Raw genomic sequence first — 14062 nt, 5'->3', positions numbered from 1 at the left:
CTGAAAAATATAGTAATTGAAAGAAAAAAACTCATTGGATGGGCACAATAATAAATTTGAGATGGTAGATGATAGAATTGGTCTATTGGGTTTTTTTTTTCTTTTTGGGCTGCACCATGTGGCATGTGGGATCTTAGTTCCACAACCAGGGCTGGGACTCGTGCCCCCTGCACTGGGACCACGGAATCTAAAATTAAATAAATTAAATATTTATTTATTTACTTACTTACTTATTTGGCTGTGCTGGGTCTTAGTTGTGGCACAGGTGATTCTCATTGCAGGATAAAGGATCTTGTTTTAGTTGCGGCATGTGGGCTCTTCCTTGAGGCCTGTGGGCTCTTAGCTGCAGCATGCAGGATCTAGTTCCCTGACCAGGGATTGAACCCAGGCCCCCTGCATTGGGAGCATGGAGTCTTAACCACTGAACTGCCAGGGAAGTCCCAGGATTTGAGTTTAGATCAATAGAATATACCATATCTAAACATGAGAGAGAAAATGGAAAAAAAAAAAGCCTCAGAGCCCTGTAATACAATAGCAAATTATGTAACATTTATGTCTGTGAAGTCCCATAGACAGAGGATCAAGTGTGTGAGGCTGAGAAATATTTTAAGAAATATTAGCTGAAAATGTCGCAAACATAGTGACAGACATAATACTACAGATATAATAAGCCGAGCAGAGCTCAATCGGATCTTTAAGCTGAGCAGACCTCAAACAGATCTTCTGCCTTTCCCCCACAAAAAGACCATGCCAATGGGCTTCCCTGGTGGTGCAGTGGTTGAGAATCCGCCTGCTGATGCAGGGGTCACGGGTTCGTGCCCCGGTCCGGGAAGATCCCACATGCCGCGGAGCGGCTGGGCCCGTGAGCCGTGGCCGCTGAGCCTGTGCGTCCGGAGCCTGTGCTCCGCAATGGGAGAGGCCACAACAGTGAGAGGCCCGCGTACCATAAAAAAAAAAAAAAAAGACCATGCCAAGATACATCATAATTAACCTTCTGAAAACTCAAGACAAAAAATTTTTTAAGCATCTAGAGAGAAAAGACATATTCTCTATAGGGGAACAAAGATTCGAATGACAGGGGATTTCTCATCTGAAACCACAAAAGCCATGAAGAGATGGCAAAATATTTTTCAAGTGGTGAAAAAAAGTAGTTGTCAACCCCAAATTCTATATTTAGTGGAAATATTCAGAAAATAAATACTTCACAGAACAAGAAAAACTAAGAGAATTTGTTGCCAGCAGACCTATCCTTCAAACAATGGTGAAAGAATTTCTCCAGAAAGAAGTGAAATGATAAAAGAAGGTGACTTCAGAAAGGAAGAAAGAACAGTGAAACGGGTGGAAATAAGTGTAAATATAACCTATCCTCTCATGCTATTTGTATTCACGTTTGAGTGGAAGTAAAATGTATAACATCATCTTATGTTGATGGAGGCAGAGGAAATACTTAAGACAAGTCTATTTAAATGTGGGCAGTAAAGATTCTTCACTTCATTTGAAGTGATAAATCGTCCTTACCAGTAGACCATAATAAGTTGTATGTGCACGTTATATTATCTAGAGCAACCACTGCAAAAACTATAGGAAACGTTGACTCCAAAGTACTACAAGTGAATCATAATGGAATTCTAAGTCAAGTGCCTACAAGAAAGCAAGAAAAGAGAAACAGAGAAATGAAAAGCAAAGGGAACAAAAAAAATCAAGTGATAAAAATGTCAGACTTAAGGCCTAACATACGGATAACTACTTTAAATGTAAATGGTCTAAATGTTATGGAACCCAGGTTTGGCTGCTCCTCACTCAAGAATCCAATCCTGGGAATTCCCTGGCGGTCCAGTGGTTAGAACTCCACACACTCACTGCTGAGGGCCCGGGTTCAATGCCTGGTCAGGGAACTAAAATCCCACAAGCCACGTGGTGCAGCCAAAAAGAAAAAAAAAAAAAGAATCCATTACTGACATACAAGCGTTGGGTAAAAGGAAAGATAGCTTTATTGAGGAAGCTGGCAATCTGGCAGTTCTGGGGAGAAGGTGTTCATGTCCCAAAGAACAATGCCTGACTCCCTCAGTTTTGCACAGAGATAATACAGGGAAAGGAGGAAGGAGCTACATGCTGGGGAGAGGGTAGTCTTCTATTTTCAGAGATGATTATCATGATCATTGGCATAAAAATTTCATCAAGTCTTGCTTGCGGTTGGAACAATATCAGGCCACGAGTCCCTGGTTAGTTGTTTCTAAAAAGTAAGGAACAGAGGTAAAAGCAAATAGAGCTACTAACTTCCCTTTCAGTATGCGTCATTAGCTTCTTCATTTGTAAACTAAGCAAGAGTTAAAGGGGAACTAGGGCAGGAGTCAGGCTTAGCATACTTGAAGCTGAAATTCCTCAGTTATATAAATACAGAATTTGGTAAGGTAGGTAAAAGATGACGACCTATTTGTAAGCCACCTACAATAAGCTCACTTCAAATATGTCCACATAGGCAAGCAGAAAGGAAAAGGAAGGGAACTTATAATAGGCAAGCAATAATAACAGTAATAAAAACCAGAGGGTCTGTACCAATGAAATAAAGTAGGTTTCACATCAAAGAAAATTACTAGGTACAAAAGGGGACATTACCTGATGATAAAAATGTCAGCCCACCAAGAAGACAGTGATTACAACAGAGAATCAACATACATGTAACAAAAACTGATATATCATCACATTGTGCATCCTTAGGGAAAAAAAGACACCACACCGTATAACCTAAATATATACAATTTCTATTTTTCAATCATACCTCAATAAAGCTGGAAAAAAGGGAAAGAGAAATGTATCAATACATAAGATGGTTTGATTGATGGTAGATGATAGCTACGTGAGAAAGCAAGGACAGCGAAACATTCACATGCGTTTGATTGTAATGAGTATTTATTCTCTATTCTGTTTTGAATAAGTTAGCATACATTTATTATACACATATATTTGACTAGTAAGGTAGACCCTTGTTGCAAATTTCCGCCCCTTCGTGTTAACTGTGAGTGCCCTTTGGCCATTGGAAGGCCAAAGGTGCAATAAGTTATCTCTGCTCTGCCATAGTTGTACCCACAAGACTTATTCAATAGTGCTCCACGCTGCCTCTGCTCTCAGGGGCCTCACAGTCCTGCAGGAGAAACTCTTCTTACACCACTCCCTCCTCCTAGCCTTGGATAAGCCCTGGGGCCTGGCATTCTCTTTCTCTTCGGAGTGAAGGTGCAGCCTTACCCACTTCCCTTTAGCAAATCACTCTCTTGGATATCTGTGCCACGTCAGGTAGGGCCTGGGCTGCTGGGAACCAGGGTTTATCCTCAGCTGCTGGCTGTACTGAAAAGGCCTCCCTGGCAGAGGCCAGCCTGCTGTGTGTCTCCATGACACTTGCAGCCATCAGAAAAGAGGCTTTTAACTCAGAAGTGTCAAGTTATCTATCTTTCCAGGGGATGAAGTTCAAAATGCCAGATAAAAACCCTTTAGCTCCTGGTCATGGCATGGGTACTTGCAGTGACCCCAGCTCAGTGACTGTTTACTGCCCTGATTGGAAACATTTCAGGATTTTAATTGGTAAGCCGGTGCCCAGGCATCATCAGTTTGGTGACATCTACTTCTGGACCTCTCAAAACCCCCCTTCTCAAGGTTTATCTTTCAAACTCCCACCAGGAAAATTTCAGGCCCTCCCCTCATTAAGCACAGCTCAAGGCTGTAGAAAAGAACACAGCCATCCCCAGGGCTACAGCTTGGTGGACTCAGGTGAACTGCTGCTTTAGGACACATTGGTAACAAGACAAATGAATTTGTGATGACCAGAGGTGGAGAATTGGCGGGAGGAGAAAGAGGATGAAGGTTGTCAAAAGGTACAAACTTCCAGTTATAATATAAATACAAAAGATGTAATGTACATGAGGGCCATACTTAACACTGCTGTATCATAGTGAAAATTAAGAATTCTCATCATGAGAAAAATTTTTAAAGTATGAGATGAATGTTAAAGTTTTGTGGTAATCAGTTCACAATGTATGAAAGTCATATCATTATGCTGCACATTTAAACTTATATGGAGCTGTATGTCAGTGAGCTCATAAAACTAAGAAATATTTATTTAAAAGATAAAAAATAAAAATGCAAAAAATGATCAATGAAAGAGGACAAGCAACAGTTGTTTTTCCTTTAGAAGTCTTTATTAGATCATAAATGTACAAAAGCTTCTTAAGTCTACACAGACACTTCAGTTTTTTAGGAATTCATGTAACATTATGTCTCATTACACCATGGTCCTGGATAACAGCTTTTCAAAACTTTGTGAGAAAATTCTTGAAAATGGTTTCATATGTCACCCGACACAAATGTCAACATTATCAAAGAAGGTATGCTTCTACACTCTTACAAATACCAGTAGAAAGAAACAATGAGAAAGCTAAGAAACTGTCTCAAAAGCATTTTTTTTCCACAATCTTTCCTCCATAGTAAGGTAATGTTCTTAAATAATCCAATCCATTCACAAATGGCTCTCCGCATCTGCTCCGATGTCTTCTGCCATATCACTGCATATTTCTGCATGACTGAGGTAAGAGTTTCCACGACCTGAAGATGTTCTGCTGCCTCTGGGCTTTCCCGCTTGCCCACAGCAAATAGTGGCTCAGTATCGGATGGTCCCTCCATAATGCCCACTTCCTCCACTGCCTCCTGGACCATACTTTCCTCCACGGTGTAATCCTTGTTCCTGCAGCCAAAGTTTCCACCCTTTGCTAAGCTTAGTTAGAAGGTTGCTGGTTATGATTTCCAAAAATCATTGTCATATTCACTTGCACGCTTTCCTCCTCCATAGATGCCATACCCACCCCCAGAACCTCCACCCTGGTTGCCAGATCCAGGTCCTCCACTACCATATCTTCCTCCTCCTCCATAACCAGGGCCACCTCCAAAACTGCCACCTCCAGGTCCTCCTCCACACCTATTAGAGCCACGACCAAGTCCACCAACCACTCCTGAATCCACCAGATCGTCCTCCAAATTTCCTTCCTTGTCCTGGTTCTGCTCCATCATTTCCACCACCACCAGGAGAGTCTCCAAAACCGGCGTCGCCTCCTCTTCCACCTCCAGAACTGTGGATTTCCTGCATTTTAGGCCGAGACAAGGCCTTTCTTACTTCTGCGTGATGACCATTGATGGTATGGTATTTCTGCAACACAAGCTTATCCACCGGATCATGGTCATCAAAAGTGACAAATCCAAAGCCTCTTTTCTTTCCAGACTCCCTATCAGTAATTATCTCAATGGCATTGATTTTTCCATATTTCTCAAAGTAATCTCTAAGATGATGCTCCTCAGTATCTCCTTCAATTCCACCCACAAACAGCTTCTTCACAGTCAAGAAAGCACCCCGCTGTCCAGAATCCTCTCTTGGGACAGCACGTTTGGGGGCAACCGTTTTCCCATCAATGGAATGAGGTCTGGCAGCCATGGCGGCATCCACCTCAGCCATGGATGAAAACGTGACAAAACCAAATCCTCTTGATCTTTTGCTGGCAGGATCCGTTATGACCATACAGCCTGTAAGTTTTCCCCATTGCTGGTAGTAGTTCCTCAGACTTTCTTCTGTGGTTTCAGAGCTCAAGCCACCAATGAATAGTTTATGGAATTCTTGTTCCTTCTTCTTCCTCCAGAAAGTAACAGTTTTGAAAGTTTCCTCCATCTCGGACTCCATTGCTTCAGCCATTTTCTTGAAGCTGAGGGAGATAAGAGAGATCTCAGGGGAAGATCATGGACCTAGAACCTGACCTGACCTAGATCTGAGGTGAGAAGGAACCTCCGATGCTCCAGCAACACTTTCCAGGAGCACCTCCACGCAGGACCTGGCCCCTCCCTTGAGTAATTCTTGGAACACCTTTCAATTTTCCTGCAAAACACCATTTGCACAAGTGACCTTTCCTGATCCAGTAATCAAAATCAATATTACATTTTCTATTTTTTTTCCAATTTTAAATTGTATGTATATTGCTCTCTTTCATTTTATATTGTTTTTCTCACTAAATTGATATCCAATGAAGAGAAGACTGATCTGGACTTTAATGTTTAACACTGACATATTATTCACTTATTGCTTTGCCCTTAGGGAAACGCTCAGATGTATTTTTGAAAGAATTTATCCATACCCCCAAACAAACCTTTTTTTCTACATTTTTTGAAATAAATTCACTCAACTACAATTATACACTGATAGTCTCTTTTGTGATATACTGCAATCAATTCTCATTAAGATTTCAAATCCTTTTTCTCTTTGTAATCCATTCTAAGACTCTAGTCACAAAAGTCTGTTTAAAATGTAAAGCTAATCAGTGCACACTTTCCTTTATATATTTTTAAAATTAATTTCTGGCTGCATTGGGTCTTTGATGCTGCAAGTGGGCTTTCTCTAGTTGAGAACGGGAGCTACTCTTCGTTGCAGTGCAACGGGCTTTGTTGCTCCGCAGCATGTGGGATCTTCCCAGACCAGGGATCGAACCTGTGTCCCCTGCATTGGCAGGGAGATTCTTAACTACTGCACTACCAGGGAAGTCCCCACCCTTTCTTTTTAATCTTTCATTGCTGTCCTCATATTTTTAAAGGGAGAAATAATAAATCAAATTTCATTCCTGCTGTCCTGTCATAATTATTATTATTATTATTATTATTTTTTTTTGCAGTACATGGGCCTCTCACTGTTGTGGCGTCTCCCGTTGCGGAGCACAGGCTCCGGACGTGCAGGCTCAGTGGCCATGGCTCACGGGCCCAGCCGCTCCACGGCATGTGGGATCTTCCTGGACCGGGGCACGAACCTGTGTCCCCTGCATCGGCAGGCAGATTCTCAACCACTGCGCCACCAGGGAAGCCCTGTCATAATTATTAACACTACCCCTTAAAACACTCAAGATGTTTGAGTCTGGAGGGAAAATTACTTGATCCTCTTATTTACAGAGCACCTAATATATGCCAAATTGTGGGCTAAAACCCAGGATTCAGAATTGCACTTACAAAGTCACTGCCCCAGTTTATTTTAATTCTGATGAGATAAAAGGGTTAAATGACTGAAGAGTGTCTACTCTAGTGTTGGTATGAATAAGTGCTGTTAGGTACGAATAAGTGCTCTCATTAACAGTAAGGTTAACACAGAAATAGGAGACTTGGAGGAAGAGCAGTAAGAAGGAGAGAGGGAGGGAGAATTAACTACAATTTCTGATGATGATGAGATTAGGGGAAGCCTGACTAATGACATTAGAGCAGAGAATTTAATTTTAAAAATATAAAAGAAAAAGGGGAGTTCCCTGGCTGTCCAGTGGTTAGGACTCAACGCTTTCACTGCCCTGGCCCAGGTTCAATCCCTGGTCCGGGAACTAAGATCCCACAAGCCACATGGCATGGCATGGACAAAAATTAAAGAAAAAAAAAAGAACCAAGCACATTCTGGGTAAAGAATTTTCCAGAGAGGAGAGCAATTTCAGCAGCACAGGGCTAAACACTACTTCCCTTCCCAGTGATGTTGGTTTAAAAACAAAAATCTGGATTATTATCCCAAGAAAGCTTCATGTACAAGATACACAAAACTTTGAATATTTCTTAATACCAACACCAACAAAGAAATAACTTCAATAAGATAACTTCTTGTTTTAAGAGTCAAGTCTGCTAACTTAAAGAGATTTTACTGAAGAAATAAGGATACAAATGGACACTCTTGCCATCAATAAGGATGCCACACTCACCAGAGTCTGATTTGTGAAAAAGGCTGATGCAGGTTCCCCAAGTTCAAGAGCTGTCCTGGGACCCACTCCTGAGATGCAGACAGCCTGTAGCTTGCTGGCAAAAGCAGTGACTTCTGCCTCTGATTCTTCTTTTATAGACTAAGAGAGTGGATAATCCAATCACTGGATAATGGTGATAATCATTGGATAATCAGTGGATAATCAGTGGATAATCCAGAGGAGGAACCCTGTCTCAGATTAATGGGATTGGAGAGATTCTTAAATCCTTTTACACAAAGACAAAAATATGGGGCTACTCACATTTGCATACTGTCCTAGATGAAAAAAATGTAATACATATGTGTATGTGGGTGTTACCTAGAGTTTATGTCAACATTTTAGTCAATATTTTAGTATTTCCTTTTTTTCTCACTCTGGAATACATTCTACAAAAATAGGAATGGAAGTTTCTATATATAAAATTTTCCAGGTAACATGTTTTAATATGAAAAAGTAGAGACCGTTTAAATGTTTATCAATAAAAAAGTCAAAAATACTTATTGACAAGTCTATACTGTCTATATCATACAGCCATTACAACAAAATTAATGTTTTGTGCATTTACATTTTACTTAATTACTGGGAATTTGAGATGATTACAACCCTCTTACTTTTTCCTCATTCTTTGACCTAAATATTCTCTTTACTCTTTTTACTTCACTTTTATTATTCCATTGTTCCCTCTGTCAACTTGTTAATGCAAATCATATACAGATCTGGGTGTAGTTACATTGGTGACTAAATTATAAATCCTTCACTTATTCTAATACAGATAATTACTTTTACCACCTTTCCCAATGACTAGAACCTTAGAACACTTTCAATTCCATTACACTTTCCTGACTTTTCTAACACTGCTGTCATGCATTTTAATTCTACATATATTTTAATCTCCATGAGATGTATCTAGTTCCTTATAAAGCAAACTTTATTTATATTGATTTTGAAGTTATCCCTTCCTTTCCTCTTCATTCCTTCCCTCATTCCTGGTTTTCAATCTGGGATTTTTTTCCTTTGGACTTAATAACTCACTGTAGTATTTTGTCTAATTCAAGACTGCTAACAATGAAATGTTTCACTTTAAGATTTAAAGGCATCTTTACTTGGGACAATATGATGCTTGATATAGAAGTCTGGTTTGATATGATACTTTTTGCACTTTAAAAATGGTATAGGGGCTTCCCTGGTGGCCTAGTGGTTGAGAATCCGCCTGCTGATGCAGGGCACACGGGTTCGTGTCCCGGTCCGGGAAGATCCCACATGCCGCAGAGCGGCTGGGCCCGTGAGCCATGGCCGCTGAGCCTGTGCTCCAGAACGGGAGAGGCCACAACAGTGAGAGGCCTGCATACCAAAAGAAAAAAAAAAAAAAAAAGGTATAGATACCAAGGGGGAAAGGGGAGGGGTGGGATGAATTGGGAGATTGGGATTGACATATATACACTACTATGTATAAAATAGATAACTAATGAGAACCTACTGTATAGCACAGGGAACTCTACTCAGTGCTCTGTGGTGACATAAATGGGAAGGAAATCCAAAAAAGAGGGGATATAGTATATATATCTATATATCTATATATCTATATATCTATATATACCTGTGGGCTGATTCACACTGTTGCACAGCAGAAACTGACACAGCAGTGTAAAGTTTAAACTATAGTGTAAACTATATAGTGTAAACTATATAGTTTACTATATAGTTTATATATAGTGTAAACTATATAGTGTAAACTATAGTGTAAACTATACTCCAATAAAAAAATCACAAAAAAATTGATGCTCTGTTGGTATCTACCTTATTTGGTTTCAATATCAATGTCACCAATTAACCTTTTTCTTGCTCATTTGTCTTCTGTATTCTCTACAAATCTATTAGGTTACCTTTGGCTTTTAGATCATAGAATAGCTCTGTTTCCTCTGCATATGCTTTTCTTAGGGAATGTTGAGTTACTCCAACTGTGGGTGGATGACTTTCATCAATTTGAAAAATGCTTGTGTATTTTCACTTGTGATATTGTAACCGAAAGTGGGGTCCAGCTGCTCGCCACTCAAAAGCCATTAAAGAGGCAAGGTTGGTGGAAAGGAAAGTTTGCTTTATTTTGGATGTCAGCGACTGGGGAGAGGGGGGAGGGCAGACTCCTGTCCAAAGGCTGACCCCCTGCCCCCGACAATCAAGGCGCAAGAGATTTTATAGACGGAGGGGGCTACATGCAGAAAAGCAGTCAGCTCTGACAGTTATCTTGAAACTGGTCATGCAGTGGTCATCTTAATTGTTTTAAGTGCAGTTGGTCTTTATTTCCAGAGTCGGTTTGTTCCCATTTCCTTGAGGCCGGTTCTCAGAATTGTGGCAGCTTGTGTCCTGGCTACTGTCTGGTCATCGTGTAGTTAACTTCTTCCACCTGGTAGGGGTTTCAGTATCTACAAGACAGCTCACAGGATACGACTCAGAATATTATCTATAGCCCTTGAGAAGGAACTAAAGGTCCTTGACTTTGCTTAATGACTCAACTATTATTATTTAGTCTTGTTGGACTTTTTCCCTTTGTTTCTGCAGCATTTTCTCACTTCTCTGATTAACGTATTCTTTGGCTAACCTTTTTCCACAGACAAAAGTCAGGCTGAGGACATGGTGGTGGGGGGAAGGACCATAAGGTCCTGCTCCATTTCAATATCAATTCCTCCCCACCTTTACTCTGCTCCCCTTTTAATGATATCTCTCTTCCATTTTAACTCTGTGTTGAGTTGTTTATTATTTTTCACTCTCAGCTTCTGTTAGGCTGTTTGCTCTGTCTTGCTGTTTAGTAATCCAGCTAAGCTGTTTAGAATCACTATCTTCTTAATTACCTAAATTCTTAGTTTCAGTTCTAAGACAAACACAATACAAAATTTTTAATTTTTTAAAAAAGGAGCAGTTTCACAATGAGGAGAAAATTCTTTCCTTTTGATACAATAACACTCAAACAGAGAGGGGAAATTATAATTAGGATAAGATTAAATATTTTAGGATTCAGTATTCATCAAAATTCCTCAGAAGGACAGAGGGAATGGAAAACTTGTGTGGGAGAAGAGATTCGCATTACATACCTTGGTAAAGTACATCAAGCTAAATTATGTAAATATTCAATACAAATACTGTAAAATGAAACAATATTCTGAAAAAACACTAGAAAAATGGGGCAAACTAGAATAGGCACTGTGTAAGAAAGGATAAATACTCTGTGTGAATATTCTCTTACAACTACAAATCTTGTGAAATCTTGATACAGATCAAGTATAATGAATCAAATTTAACTTTTGTATTGACATGTGCTATAAATCATAAGGCATCATATTTCAAGGCTCAGAAAGAAGAAAAGGATATAATGAAATGAAGCTGGGCCTTATGAGGCCCTCCCTGGTACAAATTCTTTCTGTGTCCCCTGTTTCTTGTTTGTAGGAAATAGGTTTCATTCAGTCTCCTTGAACTTCCCTGAGTTCCAAAGGGCACATTCAAAAAGTAGCTTATGAGAGAAGGGAGGGAATGAAAGGAAGAGCATTCAAGAAACAGTAGTGCAGCCTTGGGGCGGGGTCCAGGTGCCTCCTGAAGGAATATATATAACAATATCGTTGAGTTCTTCTGCAGGAACTAAAGACCCCACCCCGGTGGAGAATGGTAACTTCAGCCTGAGCACAAGATTCCCAAAACAGCGCACTGTTAACCACCAACCAACCAGAAAAAGTCACAAACCCTGCAGCCCTAGATTGGAATTGACATATATACACTATACACTAATATGTATAAAATGGATAACTAATAAGAACCTGCTGTATAAAAAAATAAATAACATAAAATTCAAATTTTACCTATAAAAACTTCTCCCTGAAAACCATGTGGGAATTCAGGGTTTTTGAACATGAGCTATGCATTCTTCCTTGCTTGGTCCTGCAGTGAGACTTTCTCTGTTCCAAACTCTGGCGTTTCAGTTTCTTTGACCCGACTGTGCTTCAGGCACATGAACTTATGTTTGCTAACAATAACATATCTTGTTCTGTTCTGGACTCCATTTTGAAATGACAATAACTCGATTTCTTTGGTTAAATATAGATGTTATAGAAACAAGGGTCCCCTGTGTGGGTTTACTTTCCTTAATGTGTGTTCTCCAAATTTTAAAATTACATAGGTCACATTGTTCTCTTTCTATTAGTGTTCGCTGGATAAAGCCATGGATGACAGCTAATTTTTTGTGTCAACTTGATTGAGCTGTGGGATATCCAGATTGCTGGTTAAGCATTGTTTCTGGTTGTGTAATTAAGGGTGTTTCTAGAAAAGATTAGCATTTGATTCCACAGACTGAGTAAAGAGATCCACTCTCACCAATGTGGTTGGGTGTTATGCGATTTGCTCAGAGCCCAAATGAAACAAAAAGTGAAGGAAGGATGAATTCATTCTCTCTTCCTGAGCTGGGACATCCATCTTTTCCTGCCTTTGGACTTCAGAACCCCTGGTTCTCAGGCATTCAGACTTGGAATCAAATATACTACTCGCTTTTCTGGTTCTCCAGTTTGGAGATGGTAGTTTCTGGGACTTCTCCATCTAATAAGCCTATGAGCCAATGCTTACAAAAAGTTTCAGATATATGTGAAACGTTATGGTGAACTGATCTGATTTATGTTTTAAATGGATCATTGTGACTAGAATCTCATAACTGAATTAGTGGAGAAAGGATTAGGAATCTTAACCTGTCATTGCTAATTTATTAGAGGAGGTCACTCAAAAGATGACATCTTGCATAAGTATAGTTAGTGGATGGATTTTAAATATATCAGAAAGTAAAGTTTTAGTGTTTGAATAATTTATTCTGTAAATTGGTCTGGATTTGGTGCTGGACAATGACCTTCAGCTTTCTGTCTTTGTCTCATGTCAGCTTTGTAATGTCCCAGAATCCCTTTCTCAATGTGTGATGCCAGCAGCATCAATGTGTACCAGCAGCATCAACATCACCTGGGAACCTCTTAGAAATGAAAATTCTCCATTCTCGCCCCAGATCTACTTGGATTGACATCTAGAAATCTGAGATTTAAAAACCCTCTAGATGATTGTGATGCACTCTAAATTTGAGACACATTTCTCCAGGGAGACAAAAGGGATAGAATATCCAAATGAGCTGAGACATTCACCATGGATTGTGGTCTTTGTCCTCCATTTTATTCAAATTTCACATTTTAATTTTAAAAAGAAAGCTCCAAACAAATGCTGGAGAGGGTGTGGAGAAAAGGGAACCCTTCCTTGCCTTCACAAGGAAGGCAATTTTTCAAGGAGAACTAAGACATTTTGGGTGGGGGAACATGAGAGAGAATATGGAAAATAGTAATATACCAAAATAATCTCCAGAGTTCATTATCAGAGGAAAAAACCAAAATATTGAATAAGAATACAGAGGCTCTAGAATCAATCCCTTGTTAATATAGAGGCTTACTGTTTGATAAAGTTGCCATTTCGTTTAGACTCTGCCAGCTTTGCATACCCTGTGAAACTGCACACAACATGTGATACCATAAAAAAGATAAACCCTGTGGCTGTAAAATGCATTAATCCCTGCTGTCCTTTAGAGCGGTCTAAACCAGAGATCCCACGAGGCTGCTGAGTGATATCGACTAGACATGTAAGTTTCCTCACTGACCACCTCCCCTCTCTCTAGTGAGAGTTCCTTTGCCCTTCTACCCTTCTGAGTATGAGTAGTGATTTCCGTGCCATAACCTCTTCAAAATGTCATGCTCCCAGGTACCTCCCCTGCATGCATACTCGTCCAAGTGTTGCCTAGTAAAGCTTGGGTGTGCTACTGCCACCTTGTGTGTGGTCATATCTTTTTTCTCGCTCAACCCTGAAATCTTTCAAAACCCTTATGCTGGGTTGGATTGGCATGGGAACATGTGAGAAATAGGTAGGAAGAACAACTAGTCTTGGCTTGAGCCCATTTCTTCCTCCTACCAGGGCACCTTTGAGGACACTCCCGGGCACGTTTATCCTTCAATGCCTCATTTGAGAACTTGCCTGAGGAGCAATTTGCCCACTGACATTTTTTTCCAATTTACCCAATTTTCTCATTTAATAAGACTTACTTTATGAATAATTCCTTTCAAGTATAGTTTTATTCAAGAGTATATTTAAAGCAAGCAAACAAAGCCAGATTCTGTTCTGGCGTCATTAAGAATCAATCAATGTCATAATGAAAAACAGCGGGCGGGGGAGGTGAGGTTCTGAGTAGGACTAAATCAAAAGACACTAAAAAGTCA

The 14062-nt window shown here is 40.0% G+C and overlaps 1 protein-coding gene and 1 pseudogene across 2 annotated transcripts in view; one reads left to right on the top strand and one right to left on the bottom strand.

Annotated features, from left to right (window-relative positions):
• ZNF14 (zinc finger protein 14) overlaps window positions 1–14062 on the top strand; it is a 299800-nt gene that overhangs the window by 228177 nt on the left and 57561 nt on the right. The window lies entirely within an intron of this gene.
• On the bottom strand, window positions 4562–5704 carry LOC131756041 (heterogeneous nuclear ribonucleoproteins A2/B1 pseudogene; annotated as a pseudogene).

The sequence above is a fragment of the Kogia breviceps genome, chromosome 4, assembly GCF_026419965.1.
Source record: "Kogia breviceps isolate mKogBre1 chromosome 4, mKogBre1 haplotype 1, whole genome shotgun sequence".
Classification (NCBI taxonomy): Eukaryota; Metazoa; Chordata; class Mammalia; order Artiodactyla; family Physeteridae; genus Kogia; species Kogia breviceps.
The sequence above is the reverse complement of the archived record's forward strand: the minus strand, read 5'-3'. Positions and strand labels throughout refer to the sequence as shown.